The sequence below is a fragment of the Triturus cristatus genome, chromosome 2_2 (genome assembly GCF_964204655.1).
Source record: "Triturus cristatus chromosome 2_2, aTriCri1.1, whole genome shotgun sequence".
Classification (NCBI taxonomy): Eukaryota; Metazoa; Chordata; class Amphibia; order Caudata; family Salamandridae; genus Triturus; species Triturus cristatus.
This window is the reverse complement of record NC_140582.1, coordinates 221678259-221694323: the sequence shown is the minus strand read 5'-3', so window position 1 is coordinate 221694323 and position 16065 is coordinate 221678259.

The following is a 16065-nucleotide window of genomic DNA, read 5'->3' as shown; positions in this document are numbered from 1 at the left end:
CCCCCCAAAACAAGGGGTGCCCGCTACGGGCACCCGAATCCCTTTCAGTCTGTCTTTTCACAGTGGGATGTCCGCCTCGAAAAGACAGGCGGAAAGGGATATCATAATTCCTGCACCGCCGCAATGCTGCCCTATCTTTTGGTTCCGCAAGGCAGGCGGAAACGGACCGCCTTGCCGAACCGTGGCGGACGGTTTTTGCATCCGCCACGCTGCCCTGAGGTTTTCCCCCGCCATTATAATCTCGAAGAGGGAAAACTGCTGTCAGATGGTGGAAGGACCGCCCCCGCCGGACCGGCGGTGGTGGTCCTTCCGCCAGCCCCTTTGACATGTTCTTTTGATTTGTAATGCTTGATTGAAAGCTTTGATATTGATAATGACTATTGAAGGATATTATTTATTGATATTATTTATAAAACGATGTCAGCCTGATATATGCTGTGTTAATGAGGGGGTGACCACTTGATAAGCCAATAGGCTTGCCTGATATTTGAATGGGTTGACCTCTTGACAAAGCCAATAGGCTTGTCTTATATTTTGCTGTTGCGACTCCTTGACAAAGCCAATATCCCTGTTTTTTATTGAAATGACACCCCCCCCCCCCCATACACTGTGATATTGCTTCTGGTGTTTAATATGATTGTGGGGTTCATGACCCACTAGGGGTCAAATGGGATTTACGAATGACACCAAAGGTATTTCCATCAACTTGATGTATATATTTGTAAATTAATGCATAGTATTTAGTAGTGTGTGTGTAATGAATATACTTTTCCTTTTTCAAAGAAAAGGCATTGACTGAGCAATCAGTTACTGAGTGTTGATGTTGCATGCCAATGAATGGAGATTACTAGCCCATATCACCTCCCCTGAATAGGCCTTGGGCTGCTCTACTTCGCTACTCTAAGGGACTCAAGTGCAACTAATAATCCAATTTCTTACAAATGGGCTTTTTGATTATTTTCAAGCAAGGTTCCCCCCACTGGTACAGGGTTCCCCCACCAGTAGCAAAGTGCTCTACTTCGGTTCTGAAAATCCAATTAGGTGGACAGGACCCAATCAGTTCTTTGCTCTTCGTTTTGCTCCAGGCCTCAGAAACTCGGATGTGGTGGCACCAGGGCTTTAAGTGGGCCAGGTCCTTCTGAACCTCAGATCAGGCAATGATTAAACATTTCCTTTGAAATATGCCTCTATATGGCCCTACACTGTTGTCTTTCAAAGGTAAAAACACTGATTGATTTCTCAAAATTGGTATCCTAACAGCATTAGTAAAAATCATTAAGGTAATTCATGTTGGTGAGGTAGCTCCTGTTAGATTTGGGAGTCTCTAGTTGGCACAGGTAGGTACTTGTGACAAATAGGGACCCTTGCCTCTAGTCAGGGTAAGGGGGTACACTCCTACAATAACCCCTGCTCACCCCCTTGGTAACTTGGCACGAGCAGACAGGCTTATCTCAGAGGCAGTGTGTAAAGCATTTGCGACCACATACAGTAATCCAGTGACAACACTACAAATGGACACCACACAGGTTTTATATGAAAAATAAGTATACTTTATATAGATTTACCACAAGACCATAAACAACAAAAATACACAATACTATTACTTTAAGATGGTAGTTTTTAACTTAGTTCAGTCAGTTCTTAAGATGCGACACTTTGCGTCAATGTACCTTACGATGCGTTGCGCTTCCATGACAAGTTGTGTCGCAGCGATGGAAATGCGGCAAAGTTCTGGCACAAAGAAATAAAGACGTGAAGATCTTCCAGATGCGGCACGCTTCTCCGGGGATACAAGAAGTTCTCGTTCGGTGCGTGGACGGCAGCGGCGACACCCTTGTTCAGAAGTGCGACGGCAACAGCTTCAGCTGCGTCACTCTTCTCCCAGTTTGCGTGAAGCTTCCGCACAATGCGACAACTACAGCGGCGACATCCTTGTTCAGAAATGTGACGGCAGCAGCTCCGACGGGGGCGCGCTTCTCTTGGGATGCGAGGCGCTTTCCTCGATGTGGTGCAATGCGACAGTTCCAGCGGTGACACCCTTGTTCAGAAGTGCGACGGCAGCAACAGCGACGGCGACACGCTTCTTCCTCGTTGCGAGACCCTTCTCTCGATGAGGTGCAGTGCGACAACTCCAGCAGCGACACCCTTGTTCAGAAGTGCGACGGCAGGCAGCAGCGACACGCTTCCTCTTCGTTGCGAGACGCTTCTCTCGATGCGGTGCAGCGCGACAGTTCCAGCAGCGACACCCTTGTTCAGAAGTGCGACGGCAGCAGCAGCGACGGCGATACGCTTCGGCTTCGTTGAGTCGCGCTTCCAGCTCCTTGCGACACGCAGTCCCTCAGAAGGCCCAAAACAGCAGCAGGCACTTCCAAAGAACTCTGGGGAGCTGGGGGTTGAAGTCTGTTGTCCCTGAGACTTCAGCAGGAGGCAAGCTCTGTTCCAAGCCCTTGGAGATCCTTACAAGTTGAAATAAGCACACAAAGTCTATTCTCCTTCCTTTGACAGTCAGGCAAACCACTGGAGGCCAATCCCCCAAGCAGCACTTCAGCTTAGGGATAGTCTCTCCTCAGTTTCTTCAGGTTCCGCTCCTCAGTAAAGGTTCCTTCTTGTTCCAAAAGTGATCTAAATTCTTGGGATCAGGGTCCCACTACTTATACCCCAAAATCCTTTGTTTTCTGAGAGGAGAGGGGCCTTTGCCTAGTCCAAACCAGTTCTGGAGGACTCTGTTTAAATGACTCCTTCTTTCCTTTCACAGTGCAGGGCAGAAACATCAGACGCCCCATAGGAGGTGGAGCCAGCATTGTGGAGGGAAAGCACAGCCCTGGAGCACTTTGTTGACATGATTCCTTCTCTCCTTTCACAGTGCAGGGCAGAGACATCAGACACACCACAGGGGGTGGAGCCAGCACTGTGAGGGGCAGGCACTGTCCTATTCAGGACCCAGGTGCAACTCCTCCCTCCCATCTAGATGCAGATCTCTCTATTCACCACTGGGCGGACTCATCCTGTCTCCTGGAATCCCCCACCACTGTCACTCAAACTCCAGACAAGGAATACACAACCTAGCAGAGACAGGTTTGAATGGTTAGACAAGAAAATACCTTCTTTCTAAAAGTGGTATTTTCAAACACAGAATATTAAAACCAACTTCACTAAAATATGTATTTTATCATTCTGAGTTCAGGCATACTAAATTTGAATTTCTACCATGTTCCCTGAGTCAGTTAGGATTATCAGATGTAATAATCAAACTGCCCATTCTGGCCTATGGAGAACAGGTAGCCTTGCAATAGTGAAAAACGAAAATGGCTGTAATTCACTATTAGGACATGCCACACACACCAGGGCATGTCCTACCTTATACTTACAATGCACCCTGCCCTTGGGCCTACCATAGGGGTGTCTGATATGAAGAAAAGGGAAGGTTTAGGGACTAGCAAGTGGGTGCACTTGCCCAGTCAGCATGACAGTACCAGACTGAACGCAGGCTCTGCAATGGCAGGCCTTAGACACACTTTTACAGGCTGCTTCTGTGGGTGGCACAACCAGTGCTGCAAGCCCACCAGCAGCATTTGGATCTACAAGCCCTGGGCACTCCTGGTGCACTGTACTAGGGTCTGACAGGTAAACCAAGCCAACCAATCATGGAATTACTAATTCGTACAATAATTTACAATAGGGAGAGCATATGCACTTTAGCACTGATCAGCAGTGGTAAAGTGCCCAGAGTCATAAAACAGCCAACAACAGGCCAGAAAAAATATAGGAGGAAGGCAAAATGTTCAGGGATGACCCTGCAAAAAGGGCCAAGTCCAACACAACCCCCTTCCAGCCAAAACGCAGGGTAGACCAATCACTACCTTGATGGGCTTCCCTGCTTTGGGCGATAGAACGAGGACCTGGCCCGCAACTGCAGGGGCAGACTCCAGTTCTACGCCAATCTGAACCTATTAGAATCCCTCTGTCCATACTCTCAGGGCCCACCAAGCCAATCCATGGGGAAACCTTCTCCTCACCTGTGGACACCACCTGTGCAGCATCTAACCTTAACTTGCTCACAGGTGTGTCCCAACAGACAGACAGCAAGCCACAGTGGCCACGGACAGTGGTCAGGGATGAGACCCAGGCCTTATGCCTCTCTGGGCTGTCAAACCTCTGTGGCATCAGAGAGCGGGGGCAGTAGCCCCAGGTGCCCGGCAACCTTTGTCCATTCTCTCTCCTGTCAGGTCAGGTATGACATCCTGGCACTAACCCACCAGCCCCAAGCCTGTACATGGCGGCTGGAGAGGAGACTGGGGGGGGGGGCTTTCCCATACCTGGTCCTCCTCCTCCTTGTTGTTGGGGCTCTGTACCCTCCCCCCTGGAGTGGTACCCCCTTCCAGAATTGCCAGGGCACCTGTGGCAGGTGTCCTGCGCAATTCGCCCACCAGTTCAGGGGTTCTATCCTGCAACTGGGCTTCCAGGTCAGGGGGGACACCCTGAACCTGGCCCCCCAACCTAGGGTCTAAATCCTTCAGTTGAACCGGGGCCAGAGGCGAGGACTCCCTCCCTCTGCACCCCCTTCCAGATGGCTGCACACCCCCACCTGGAGTGGTACCCCTAGAATCGAATGGGTCAGGACACGGATTACAGTTGTCCCACCCTCCAGGTCAGTCAACACTTGAACCTGGCTTTCCAACCTAGGGTCTAAACCCTCAGGCTGCACCAGGGTCAGAGGCGAGGACTCCCTCCCTCTGCACCCCCTTCCAGGTGGCTGTACCCTCCCACCTGGAGTGGTACACCAAGAAGACAGACTGGTAGGGACACTGATTACAGATGTCCCTCCCTTCAGGTCAGGTAACCCCTGTACCTGGCCTCCCAACTCAGGGACCAAACCCTGCAGTTGAATACTTGCCTGGCACACATAACTCCTGTGTTGGGTGATAGTCTGCCTGGCGCAGATCTCCCGACCCCTGTCCATCTGACAGCGCGCGAAGATCCCCCAGGACAGAAGTGGTGTCACCACGGTCATTCACTGGTGACGCAGCCCTTTTGGCCGGCCCCTGACCCACTGGTTCTTCCACTGGGGACTCTTTCCCCCTCTTACCCCTCAGTCTGGGCTTCTGCACCCTCTCAACTGGAGCGGTACTGCCAGACACCGGAACGGATGGAGGTCTGTTTGCAGGCACTCCCAGTTCACCAGACACTAGGGGATCCTGCTCAACGGGCAGCCCCTCAGGACAGACTAGGCTCCTCACCTGGTGTTCCCTTAAAGAACCATCCAGGCTCTGAGACTGGGTTTCGGGCATCTTGGGACACACAGCCCCACACTCACTCCTTCTCCACTGAGATAGGATGTGAGCTCTTACACCCCTCTCGCTATTACAGGACCTAGCTGGGCTACTCTGTGCCCCTTCCACTACACTGGGTTTGAAGATACCTGAACCACTCTTCTTGGGATCACTCCCCAATGCCTCTTCAGACCCTCTGGAATCCACCAAAAGGTCTGCCTCCTATGTGAGCTCCCTGGGGTCAGAGAACTCACTCTTCAACAGGTGTTGGCATAGCTCTGGAAAACAGGGACTTACAATATGCTCTCCCACAATTGGATCACACAGCCCCCTAGCAGGTTTAACCAAACTATCCTTCACCTTTCCATCCAGTGCCTCGCACACGTACTCCACACCACTCTCCTGAGACTAGCACTGATCAGCAGTGGTAAAGTGCCCAGAGATATAAAACAGCCAACAACAGGCCAGAAAAAATATAGGAGGAAGGCAAAAAGTTCAGGGATGACCCTGCAAAAAGGGCCATGTCCAACAGCTCCCATTTAAATTTCCAATGTTTTAGTTAATTTACTTCCTTAAAGGTATTTGCTTTTTCCAGAACTCTGTTTTTTCTGTAATTTTTTTCATGCAACATATTAACTGAATACTCTCTAGATGTCTGTTAGGGTTCATGTGATGGGTGGATGTTTATAACAGGCCATGGTTGAGATCCCTGGATTGAAGATAAAGGCCATGTAAGTTTCTTACAGCATATGTGTTAGAACTCCTTTCAGAGCGCCATGGGGCAAGCAAGAGTTACAAGCCCCACTCGTGGTGGCAGAGTCTGTTTACACTTGATATCTTGAGCCCCGGCCTACTATGGGCTTTGAGCAACGGGGCCAAGTATCCCTTCAGCACTTGACTCTTAGTGCTAGAACGTGTCGAGCAGTGCAAGGCTTCTCAGTGAGGGGGTAGATGCAGGGAGTACACAGTCTCACAACTCAACATATGTTCAGCAACTTCAGTAAATGAATGCCCAGCCAAAAATCCGCTTTCATAAAAAGTAGCATTTATACAAACAACAAATCAAAATGTGATACACACCAAAAATAATACACTCTTCATACGGTCTGTATTCTAGCTTTGTCTACGTGGACAACAGCATCTTGCTCTTCTAACTAAGGACAAGGGATATTCTTCATTTAAGAATACATGCAGACTAGGCCCTGCTAAATAATATGAGTCTTAAAAGTCCCACTATGGCTATTCAAAGTCCAAGTGACCCAGCACCTTTGTCACTTCAGTCAGAGCAGATTCTCTCCAAGGTTTTTGTGACTTGATATTCAGCTTTACTGCTGAAGATTATACAGAGGGTTCGGGAGCGTTCAGAGGTCTGGGATTGAGATCAACTGGTGCCGGTGATGAGTGGTAGTCTCATTGTGGCCAGCACGGGTCTGGAACCCAATGGCACTCGTCTGTTGTCGCGGTAAGTAGTTTCGTTCTTTGATGGCAGACCTGTGGTGTTACATGAGTGCAGATGAGGAAGAAGCAGCTCTGCGTTCACAGATGCAAAGTGTTCATGGAAAGCATCCCACTGCTTCCTCCGTGGCCCCCTCCTGGCCATCCAGATCACATTCCACACACTGAAGTCGGTGTCTTTCTTCCGGTCACAGCTCTGCACAGGGCGACAGCCTCTCTTTTCCACAGTGCTGCACCAGGGTCATTGTCCTTAAGCTTCACTACAGTCCCAACTTGAAATAAGAGGGTCACATTCCACGCACACTGAGATGCGTCCCTTTTTCAGTCACAACACTGCACAGGGCAACGGTCCTCTCTTCACCACAGTGCTGCACTAGGGTGACAGCCCTTAAGCTTCACCAAGGCCCCCACCTCACATTCAACGATACACGAGTAGATGGCTCGATAGGTGCCATGGTCCTCTCCCTCTCTGAGCGCCAAACCAGGGTGCTCAGACCAATAATGACGCTGCATCAGCAGTGTAATGATTGGCTGAAACTGTTGCGAATTACCTGAGCGCGCCCCACGAGTGCCTGACGGACAACATCTTGAGTAACCAATTCCGGTAACGATGCCGGTAACACGGAACATTGCGGGACTACGATTCCCATGAGCCTCCGGAAAACGACGTCGGCGTGATGACGAACGCCTAGAAAATGAACTACGGACTACGGAACTGGGTCAGAAATTCCATTGTTGTTTTTGCCGTGAATGAAGAACGTTGCCGATCTCGCTCCGGTGAGGTAAGGGTGCTCTGCAGCGCTCACCGAGTATTTTCCTGACTATAGTTTCTTTGCTCTTGGCCTTCCGGGACTTCTGTTGACAGATAAGCCTTGCGCCCTGGCTACCGTGTCTGGAACTCTGTTTCAGCCTCTTGTCGAGGCCATTTCTCTCCCCAGCATCCACGTTCCTACTCTCAGTTACTCACTTTGCTCGGAGTGTATACAAAGACACTAGATTGTCGTCTATACTGGAGGAGACATTTTTCTCAGCTATAGTACTTTGGTTCCCAGAGCCTTGCATTCAAAGTGTATTGATATGGGCAATAGGAGCATGAAGTGAATGTTCCACGCTTTCTATTTTTGTTGGTGTAACTATCTAATGGTTGCTAGTGTGATTCATTGGTTTGCTGTTTTCGTTGACTCTCATTAACAGGGTTCACGTGAGAGGTACGGACTACCCTCGTCCCCCTGTGAAGCCTAAAGGAGTCTGTAAAGGGTATGTTATGTATGGTTTAGGACTTGCTCTCACACTCATGTCGGTGGTGTAATTGATTCCTGCTGATGTATTATGATTTAGCTAGTTTCATGTATCTTGTTACAGCGCACCTTCTTCCCTCAAGAAGAACTGTCGAATGGGTCCCATAGGAACTACACACTGCCTTGTGTTGTTTTATTTCTTTACAGGTATATAGCATGTAATCCTATATGTATTAAGTACCTGAATGTTTGAATGGACCTACTAGCGTTTTAGAAAAGAGGAGTTATTGATTGTATCTTGTTGTCATTACAGGTCTCCCTCCTTGCAGTTCCCTTCCTTTCCTTCCCTCACTTGATCATCCCACTGCCCTGTACCATTATGGCTCTTCTGGATTGGGGCTATCAAGAGGTGGACCATTTCCAGCTACAAGCCGACCCTGCGGATACCCAACAGTGACAGAAACAAACTGGGAGCCTGGGTGCTTTCTGTTACAGCGTCCTCGAGGAAGAAGAGCGGAAGGGAGGCGACAGCCAGGTAAGTGCTGTTTTCTTTTTTTTTAACCCCCCTGCTCCCAACTGCAGGATTGTCCCCAAATCTGATAGCTCCACACACAGACCACAGGTGTGACTAAAGGATCACGCCTGGATGTCAGACTCAGTGTTATGTTTATCAAAGATTTACAAAGGTCCCCAGCCTTAATCTTTATGATTCCCTTATCAGTCTTGTCTACTTCCTGAGATGTGCCTAGGCCCCTCTGACCTCTAGATAGAGTGAAACAGTCTCTTTAGAAGTATACTGAGGAGCCTAGCTCTCCCTTTCTCTAGTATATACAACCCATTGCAGACCAAGGGTGAGTTAAGCACGTGACATTGGTAATTTACACTAGTGAGCCAAAAGGCACCACTCCAGGAAAATGGGTAAAAAGACCCGTACCCTCTACTGATCATGATTACAGAAAACCAGTCATGGTGCCACCACCGCGCTTGTGTTACTTAACTCAAGTGATGGAAGAAGCCTTCCACCACCCGGATAGTAGTGCTTTGAGCACCCCTCCCAGTCTTAGCAAGACTGCAATCCATGAGACAGACCTAGGTCATGGAGCACACGCATGGTCAGTGTTCGCCTATGACCAGAAATTGTAACCAACAAAACAGATATCACCGCTTCTGGAGCACTCGGGCAGGGATACGCGCCCATTAACATGCAAGGGACTTTTCTGCCCAACAGCCTGTTAGTTAGTCCTATATATGTTTAAAATATGTGGCCATGAAAACAAAAGAAACTTAAGTGCTTACAAGTGAATGTGTGTGAGAGAAGGTGGAGTGAAAAAGATGAGTTTCTGTCTCTCCTATATACCTGTATCTCACAGTTGCATCTCACAGGGTCCGCCTCTCCCAGTCTCTGCGGTTTCTGTGGTCCATCACGGTGTCCCTGTGTCTGTCTGTCCCAGTGTCTCTGATTCTGTGCGTTTGCATCTCAGATGTGTCTCCATCTTCCATGGTCTGTCTCTCCCAGTGTCTGCAGATTCTGTGGTTGATCACTGTGTCTCTCTGTGGCTTAGTGTCTGTGTCTTCCAGTGTCTCTGATTTACTGGGTCTGCATCTCCCATGTGTCTGCAACTCCCAAGGTCTGTCTTTCCCAGTGTTTGCAGGTTCTGTGGTCCATCACTGTCACTATGTCTTAGTGTCTGTCTCCCAGTGTTTGTGATTCTAATGTGTCTGCCTCTCCAATGTGCATCACCTATTTGTTTGCATATTCCAAGGTATGGCTCTCGGTTCTGTGGCCCGTCTCTCTGTCTTGTAGTGTCTCCCATGTGCCTGTCTCTCCGATATACCTGTATCTCCCAAGTGCATCTCCCAGTGTCTGCGGGTTCTGTGGTCCATCACCGTGTCTCTACATACCACTTCAAAACACAAAATACCATTCCACATAATTACACTCCATAACACACAATCGCACTCCACATAATTCCAGTACACTCAATATCACACAATTACTATTCACATATTCAATCAATCAAAGAAATTTATAGAGCGCACTACCTACCCGTAGGGTCTCGAGGCGCTTGGGGGGGGGGGGGGGGGGGTGCCGCTACTGCTCGAACAGCCAGGTCTTGAGCTTCTTCCTGAAGGAGAGGTGGTCTTGGGTCAGGCGCAGGTCGGCCGGGAGGGAGTTCCAGGTCTTGGCGGCCAGGTAGGAGAAGGACCTTCCTCCAGCAGTGGTTCTGCGGATGCGTGGGACGGTGGCGAGGGCGTGGCTGGCGGATCGGAGGTGGCGTTTGGGAGCGTAGAAGTTGATTCGGTTGTTGAGGTAGCTCGGGCCTTGGTCATGGAGAGCTTTGTGTGCGTGGGTAAGGAGGCGGAAGGTGATTCTCTTGTTGACCGGGAGCCAGTGCAGGTCTCTTAGATGTCCGGAGATGTGGCTGTGACGTGGGATGTCGAGGATGAGTCTGGCTGAGGCGTTCTGGATGCGCTGGAGTCTCTTCTGGATCTTGGCGGTGGTTCCGGCGTAGAGTGCGTTGCCGTAGTCCAGTCGGCTGGTGACATATTTCCACTGCACACCATGCCACATAATTCCACTACACAAATCCATTCCACACCACACAATTCCACAGCTAACAATTCCAATTCAACCCACATAATTTCACTAAACACTGCATACATACATTCCATAAAACATGGGTAAAAGACATTGGGGCAGATGTATCAAAGGGTTTTACCCATTCTACGGGAAAATGTGTTGATACATATAGCCCATTGTCATTTACAACGCCAATAATTGTAACTCAAGCAAATGCGAGACCGATTGCATTGCAAATGCTTGTATATATATGCTGGCACCTTGCTGGTGTTTAGGCTCCCTTGGAAATATTAACTCTGGCTTCCTTTAGTGTAAATCCTGCTTCAAGTGCTGCCTCGCACTAAAGTGATGTATGGTGTGTACAAACTTGTTAGAACTGGGTTTACTAAGACGGAAATCTTACTGACATCAGCATCTCTCCTCATGGTAAACGTTATCTGGCCTTCCGTAATAGGCCAAAGCCTCACCCCAGCAAAGGAAGTGTGGAATCCAGACATCAAGATTCAATCAGACACCGGAAAAACAAGTGGCCAAGGTGCCTAGATCGTTTTTCCATTAGAAGTACTTGTGGTGTCGCACCTGGGACGCCACAGTCGCGACAAGCAGGGCATGCCGACCTTGCAGCAGAGGGAGGGGCGCCCAGAGTGTTTCCCCTTAGGACCGGACCAGATAGCGTGGCCCTGGTCACCTGACCCAAGTTTAATAAAGAAGACTGCCACGGACGTGACGTCAGTAGACGCCCGTACGCGGCAGCAGTTACCACAGCATACCTGGCTCCCGTAATTCATTGAAGTGTGCCTTGTCCTCTTCCCTTCGCGATCGGCGGTGCTGTTGTGCCGCAGATATAACACTGGCATGGGGGGTGTGCGTGCCTCCGCTGTGCTCCGGAGTCGTGGCGGCCGCGCGTGGCATTGTTAAGCCCCGCGGTGCTCATGCCATCGGAGTTCCTGTCTCGGCGGCCTGGTGTGATGGCGCGCACAGCACGTCCTGCGGGATCACCAGGAAACATTCCCGGTGAGGTCCAGCCGGTGCCTCTCATCGGCGCGTGTATCCTGCTCAGCGCTCGCACATGGCCCCTGCTCACGCGCATGCACGCTAAATACTCTCAGGCTCACGTGGAGTCCTTGGCCTGCCAGCAGCCAGCGCTTCAATGTATCGGCGCCTCCAGCCCCCGGGTACATCGTCACAAGAGGGGAAATCCGCACCATCTACCAGTCTGAACAATCTGCTTCTGCAAAGAGAGGGAGACAGCATTACCTGCTAGTGTGGGCAGATTAAAAGACCTCCTGGTGCAAAGGAAGGGCCTACTTCATATCTCCCAGCCTCCTCCCAGCAGACTGCCTTCCAAGTACATATCACAGCCTCCTCCCAGCAGGCTACCGTCAAGGTGCTCACGATGTCCACCATACCGCCCATAGAGCCATTTGTAGTGGAGGGGCCCCCGTCAGCGCAAGCACCCAAATGGAAGGAGTGGGTGGCGCGCCTCCTTATCTTCTTTGAGGCCACCAAAGTCCACAAAGCCCAAAAAGGGGCTATGCTACTTCACCTTGGGGGCAAGGACCTTCACTGCATCACGAAGACGCTCGCGGAAGCCACGCCCAAGACTCACCGCACCCTCATCAATGCCCTTACAGGCTACTTCAAACCGATGGTCAATCAGGACTACGAGCGGTTTATCTTTCGACAGGCTCGACAACTACCTGAAGAATCGCTCGACACGTTCCATGCCCGGCTCAAAAACCTAGCCTCGGCGTGTGGATTCAGGAACGAGACAGAGGAGATCAGGGGGCAAATAATCCAGGGATGCACCTCCGCAAAACTTCACGAGCGAATCTTGGAAGAATCGGACAAACCGCTGACAGATATCCTGACCCTAGGGCGCACCAAAGAACTGTCCAAAGCCAGAGCGGCTCATATGGAGGCAGCACTACAGTCACATGTCAAAGTGGAACCAGTCAACGTGGTCACGACCAAGACCACACATCCTCCGAACCGAAGGGAACCGGCAAACAACTCACAGGGAAACCTACGAAATTGTGGCTACTGCGGGGGACAACCCAACAAAGCCGTGGAATGTCCGGCGAGAGGCAAGCGATGCACTGGATGTGGCAGATTCAACCACTTTGAAAAAGTCTGTCGCTCAAAGAAATATGGGAAAGCCAAGACTATGGTTAACCTAGTTGATTGGAGCGGCGACCAGTCGACGCAGACGACTTCCACAGTGCCGCATTCAAGTTGGTCAGCATGATGTCACGGCCGTCGTGGACACAGGAGCTACTATCAACATAATGTCGGCAGCCCTGTATGAAACGATGCAGCCGGCGCCCACAGTGATCACCGTCTTCGCTTATGGTCAAGACAAGCCACTGAAAATGCATGGCAAGTTCAAGACGACGGTGACACATGAGTCCAGATCGTTCACCACGATGGTGTACGTAACTGAGGATGGGCAGGGCATGCTCTTAGGATGCCGAGCAGCAGAAGACATAGGCATCGTGACATTTGCGTTGGGAATTCATCAGGAATTCGTCCACCACATACTCACAGAGTTCGCAGCCATATTTGAGGGCATCGGAAAATACAAAGTGAAGGAGATACACCTCCACATAGACCCCACCGTACGCCCTGTGGCATCGACGAGTGGCTTTTCACTTGCGCCCGTTAGTGGAACAAGAACTGATCAAGCTAGGCTGGCATAATCGAAAAAGTGACGGGATCCATGCCATGGGTCTCCCCAATCGTTGTCACCAACACACCCAAACAGCCTGGGGGCCGTGAGAATATGCGTTGACATGAGGCTGCCCAATGCTGCCATCAAAAGGGAGCGCCACATTACCCCAACCGTCGACTACTTGATCGGAGAAATGGCCGGAGCGTGTTGATTCTCAAAGCTGGATATGCGGTCTGGATACCACCAGCTTGTTCTAAACCAGGCCTCCAGGAACATTACGACATTCTCCACCCATGTGGGACTCAATGTAATCCACGAGCTGATCATGGACATCCAGGGTGTCATCAATGTGAGTGACGACATCATGGTACATGCCAAGTCGATCCCCGAGCATAATGCCCACCTAATTCAAGTGCTCCAGAGGATCCGTGACGCGGGACGTTGCATAAAGAAAAATGTGAGTTCCTCAAGACCCACTCCAGTTCTTTGGCTACACTTTCTCGGTGGAGGGAGTGAATCCCGACCCGGACAAAGTCCGTGATATCAAGAACGCACCAGCCCTGGCCAATGTCACAGAAGTCCACAGTTTTCTGGGGATGGTGAATTACTGTGGGCGTTTTATTCGAGACCTCACTACTCTTACTCAACCACTGAGGGATCTAACCAAGGACTCCATTCCATGGACATGGGGCGAGACACAGGACAAGGCGTTCCAGAGCATCAAAGAGGCGCTGTCAGCTGCCACCAACTTAGCGTTCTTTGATCCATAGAAGATGACACTGGTTGCAGTGGACACTGGTCCAAAGGGACTCGGTGGTGCTGATGCAACCCCGTCATGCAAAAGAAGATTGGGCCCCGGTAGCCTTTGCAAGCCGCTCTCTCACTGAGACAGAGCAACGATATTCGCAAATCGAAAAGAAGGCAATTGCGATACATTGGGGGTGTCGCCACTTCCACCTCTACGTGTATGGCAAGCCGTTCGTAGTGGCCACGGATCAGAAGCCTCTGCTGTCTCTCTTCTCGAGCACATTGTCGAAACCTCCTCCCCGGATAGAGAAGTGGATGCTGCAACTCCAGAACTACAACAGTCGAGTCGAATACCAGCCAGGGAGTTGCGACCCAGCAGACTACCTATCCCGACGTCCGAGAAAGGCTACAGCCCAAGAGGAAGAAGATGCTGCAGATACCGAAGAGTATCTCCGATGCATTACAGCAAGATTGTGCCCTCTTCCTCTTTCCATGGACACCCTGAAGAACAAATCTGACAAAGACGAGTGTCTGCAGAGAGCCAAGCTGGCTGTGAAACATGGAAACTGGCACCGAGCCAGAGAAGAGTGGAAAATACTCACAACAGAGGCGTGAAAAATCCAGGAAAGCCTCTACCATATCCGAGAGGAACTGACGGAATACTGCACAGGATGCCTAATGCGAGGATATCGGCTGGTGATCCCGTCGTCCTTGACTGCCCGAGTGATTCAGCTTGCACATAGTGGTCACCAAGGAATGGTGAAAACCAAGTCAAGGCTACGAACATAAGTATGGTTTCCGTTGATGGACGAGTGAGTGGAAGCTGCGGTCTGGGAGTGCCAGTGGTGTCAAGTGACTGGAGAAGCGCCTAAGCCCGCTCCAGTGGTCACGGAACCGAGACCTCCCCGTCCCTAGGCGAGGGTCAGCCTTGATTTCGGAAGTCTTCTGGATGGGAGACACACCTTCGTGGCCATCGACGACTACTCCAAATATTCGGAAGTGGAGATTGTTAACACGCTGAGTGCCGCTGAAATAATCCCGAAGTTGGAGAAAGTTATAGCCATCCATGGTATCTTTCAAGAACTGAAAACTGACAATCGACCTCCATTCCAGGGGCAAGAGATGACCACGTACCTGACCTCCCTGGGCATCCAGCATCGTAGAATCACCCCTCGCTGGCCGCAAGCCAACGGGGAGGTAGAGAGATTCATGCGAACATTGAATAAGGTGATTCGTATAGCCCATGAACGTCATCAACCAATGGATCTAACTCTCTTCACGTTCCTGTGCAATTATCGGCAAACTCCTCACACCACCACAGGTGTAGCACCGGGACATCTGTGGATGGGGCGGGTCATCACCAACTCAATCCCTCATCACCCTCAGTGGTGCCCGACAGCCCCTGACAATCAGCGAATAGACGAACAGAGACGACAGATGCATGCTCAAGTCAGACCGCGTAGGGGAGCCCGGCAAGTACACCTAGAACGGGGTGACAAAGTCTTACTCAAAAACCGCATGACTAACAGCAAATTCAGTCTCCCGTATGAGAGGCGCCCATGGACTGTAATTTATGTAAAGGGCACCAAGGTGATAGCCAGACGAGGTGGCGAAATGGTAACAAGAAACATATCCCATTTTAAGAAATTCTATTTGTCAAAGACTGCGCCGTCAGCGAGTGGCCTGGAGATCGCAGACCGACCTTCTGAAGTGGCCTGGCCAGAAGAGACTCCACAAGACGGAGCTGCAGCGGCTTCTCCACAAACCTTTCAACTGAACACTGAACTAGCTCCTGCAAATAACGCTGTCGGGGTAGGCGAAGCTGAGGAGTCGAGAGCCCCTCTGGACTGCACAGCCCTGTTCAGAGTGGCAAGGCAGACGAAGAGGCAAGTGGCCGCTACCAATATGGGCTCCGACGAAACCCAGAGCCGACCCGTAAGCTGAAGGACTACCTCACGTAAGACTGTTCTAATTATTTTGAACACTGTGATTGTGGTTACTCCCCATCATTAATGTGGGACTTTTGTTTTGTTGTTATTTAATTTTTTGGGAGGACACATTCCTCCCAAAAAATGAAATAACAAAACAAAAGTTTTGCCGACC